This window comes from Chenopodium quinoa, unplaced genomic scaffold (genome assembly GCF_001683475.1).
Source record: "Chenopodium quinoa cultivar QQ74 unplaced genomic scaffold, ASM168347v1, whole genome shotgun sequence".
Classification (NCBI taxonomy): domain Eukaryota; kingdom Viridiplantae; phylum Streptophyta; class Magnoliopsida; order Caryophyllales; family Amaranthaceae; genus Chenopodium; species Chenopodium quinoa.
In genome coordinates this window covers 532,071-536,286 of record NW_018742487.1, presented here as the reverse complement: position 1 = coordinate 536,286, position 4,216 = coordinate 532,071, and positions in this window count along the sequence as shown.

Sequence of the window (4,216 nt, the reverse complement as noted above, 5' to 3'; positions counted from 1 at the left end):
TTATTTTTCCTGTGTTGGCACCTCCAACAGAGGGACAAATAGTCCATTTTGAAATTTTTTTATAGTAACTTTTTAAATTTAATAGTAATAATAAAATAATAATAAAAAAAATAGATAAGTAAAATTTGGAATCCTTGGAAGATTTGTACACTAGTTCAAGAAAATGACAGTGCTTCTTTCCAATAAGATAATTTAGATATTTTAAATAAAAATCAGGCATAGCCGTGTGGGTAATGAAGTACTTGCTTGGTGGGCAAGTCAGCCACTTACATATTTTCTATATATAATTATTATGTATGATTATGAATGTTGAAGTAATAATAATATCAAAAAGCCTTTAACCTTAATAATGCATGACATGGCGTGTTTAACATCATCAACAATACGAGGGGTAGAAGTTACATCTTGGGTGATGGAGCCAAACAATACTACTAGTAATGATGATGACCAGAAGCCAGTTGATGATCTCTTTACCGTCCACCTATCGTACCACGAAGACGGCCTTAATGACGTTAACGTGAAAACAATAAATGTGAATTTAGAGTTCAAGAGAGAGTCCCCTTATTGGGAATGGCAAGATGCCGTCATGAATTGCGTCAAGGATAATGACGTTGATATTAATGCTTGGGATTCTGTTGTTGATGTTGTGGTACAAAGTTGTGAGGACTTGCTTGATGATGTTGGTGATTCTGGCCGTAAGTCACTTGTTATGTACGTCAAGGCCGAAGTTTACCATGTGGATGAGGAGGAGGAGGATGGTGATGATCACGAGTATGAATACGGTGATGAGTTGATGGAGGAGGAAGAAGAGGAGGTTCGTGGTCTAGAGGAAGAGGAGCCTATGTACTTGGATGATACTGATTATGAGGAGAATATTGATAGAGAAGACATAGAATTTCGTCTAGAAGCAAGTGGAGTAGGGTTTTGTAATGGTTATTCTAGGACTAAGGAGAATTGCACAATATGTTAAGAGGATTTTGGGAAGTCGGACAACGTGGCGATGCTTCCTTGCTTTCATGTATATCACAAGAATTGCTTTCTTTTGGATAAACAAGAGAAAAAAACATGTTCGTTATGTCGATAAGGTTATTATTATTGTTGTGTTAAATTTTTATCGGGGATACTTTAATTTCAATTTTCAAAAGAGTGAATAATTTTGTTATGAAAACCAGATTCGATGATTTGATTCAAGAAGTTTTAAAAGTATGTTTAGAAGATGTATACAGTAGTATGTTCTTTGGTTTTATAAGCTTTAATTGTTATGTTTTGTTAAACATGGCTCTTTTAATTAATTAGTCTCTAGGTATTGGGAAGGCCCTTCCCAGAAGGTAAATCCCACCCTAGGGTGTTTGTATTGTACAGTAGTACTCGATATTCTTTGCTCAATAAAAATTTGTTACTTACCTTATTTTTGAAACTTATATTTTATTCTTCTAATGAGGTAGCAATAAAAATTTTCGTTCTTATGATCTCGTTTATTGTAGGGATCACTTCACTTTTATCCTAATTAAGTTCCTTTTGTCCATCATAGTCCGGCCTCCTTCGTATTATTTTCATCAATATCATATGTATCTTCCTTGAAATTATTCATACGATCGTCATACCATCCTAGCTCGAAATCATTTGTTTCTTCCTCGAAACTATTCGTGTCTTTCTTGAAATCATCTTCGATCTAGAAGTTCCTCACAATGAAAGAGACGTACATTTAGCTAAAGCACACACTGATTAGTGATTAGTGATTAGCATATTCACCCTCCTAAAGTTCCGTATGCTTTTAATTGCATCATGGTAGGAATATATTTGCACCTAGCACATACATCAATTTAGGTTTTTTTTTAATTTATTGGAGCCGTTCTTTCATTTTTAAGCTAGAGCAAATTAAAGTTATAATTTTACAACAGATAATGCTATTACATAAACTAAACTAATGATGATGTTTGAGGTAGTATGGAGCTAATTAAGGATAAACTATATTAACTATATATACTTTACTTTTTATTTTTTTGAAGGAACTATATGTACTTTACTTCTAATAAACAATTCTTAAATCACAAACAACGATTCAAAAACAATTAGGAGTAATTATACTTATATATTGATCTACTCTGAATTTAATTTGCTCAAACTATGATCAGAGTAATCTTTAAATCATAATGTCTTATATATAACTTATTGTGTTTCACTAAAAGTTGCTATTGTGAGTAGGAATGACAACGGATCGGATTCGGGTCAGATGGAGCTTCACCCGCATCCACCATCCGCTCCACCCGATCCACCCGTCACCCGCAAAACCCATCACCCGTATCCGATCCATCCGTCATCCACGGGTGAAACGAGTGGATCGGATGCTTAGCGGGTGATGATTATAATCCCCACTCTAACTATCTAATATATTATTTATTAAAAAAACCTTTTATCCAATTTTAAACTTGAATTCATCATCTTCTAATTCCAAACTTTAGCAACAATCAAACAAAAAAAAAAGAAAAAAGAAAAGGTAGAATGTACACAGGAGCAGTACAATATATATTAGAGAGGGGATTTTATATTTTTGTAAAATAAAATATAATAATATTTACAAACAATTTTTTTTTTTTTTTTTGTAGAAATATATATACATAGTATAATATATAAGGTCAAAAACATATGTATATATATATTCGGATGGATGGCGGGTGATAAACGGATGACGGATGAAACAGAGCTCCACCCGAATCTGATCTGATCTGTCATCCGCTTCATCCGTCACTCGCCTTTCATCCATTTAACGCGGATTTTCGTCCATTTATTTATATCAAGTGGATCAGGTTTGCGGATATCCATTTAGAATTGCCATCCCTAATTGTGAGACTATCTCTAAAACAAGGCTTTGTGTAGATAATGCAGAAAATTTATGTCTTAATGACGAGTCAGTATTATATACTCCTGGATCATGTACATCATACCAAGTATGATTAAGTTATTTTGCCTAAACCTTATGTTATTTTGCTTAAATCTTGTGTTATTTTTCTAAAATAGTATGCTATTTACTTATTTACTTCAACAACATGTATTAAAAAAAAAAGCATGCAAGAATGAAATAACACGTACTTTTTTAAAAATAACATATATATATATATATATATATATATATATATAAATTGAAATAATAAGAAGTTTACATCAAAATAACATATATTTTATAAACTTGGAGTACAGTGAAATGATCAATGTTGTATATATAAAAAAAAACAGCATGCCTGTATAAAATACATGTACTTATTTCAAAATAATAGCATGTATATATTAAAATAATAAGAAGTTAACATCAAAATAACATAAATTTTATAAACCTTGAGTACCTTGTGCATGGTACTCCAGGAGTAAGATAGAAATTGCGATGACTATTGAGATCAATGACTAGCGAGTCGCCCTTCTTAACATTTTAAATTTTTATAATTTTTACCTCTATAAATAGAGATATAAAGAGTTTAAACTATATGTATCGACAAGTGTCAAAACGTCACATTGCTTTTCCAAAGATCTTAGACCGCCACATTAAAAATTACAAGTATTATTTTGCCAATAAAAGATATATATAATTTTCTTAAATATAATAATCCAATCTCCATATAATAAGAAAAATTTATGATTAACATTAGATTTAGATTTTATATTCGATCAAGTGCCATGTTAAAAAAAAAAAAATCACTTTAGTGTTTAAATCAAACAAACATTATCTTATAATATTAGGAAATTTTATCTATGTATCCGACAAATGAGATCCAAAGGATCGGAAATATACATAATCTTTAATTTTTTTGACACATAAAATCTTAAATTTAAAAAAGGATTACAATTTAATTAATTGTCATTATTTTGTGACGCTATAATTTATTTATTATTATAATAATTTAATTATTATTACTACTATTTAATTAACTGTCTTTTTTTACCATGAGTGAATGCTTTAAGTATCTTGGGTCGATCATCCAGAAGAATGGTGACATTGATCATGGCATGGCTTACAGGATTAAGTCGAGGTGGCTTAAATGGAGAGCGGCCACGGGAGTGTTATGTGACCGAAACATTCTCTTACAGTTGGAGGAAAAATTCTACAGGACTGCCATAAGACCAGTGTTGATCTGTGGTACCGAATGTTGGGCTTCAAAGAAGGAGCACATTAAAAAAATGGAGGTTACAGAAATGCGCATGTTAAGGTGGATGTGTGGGAACA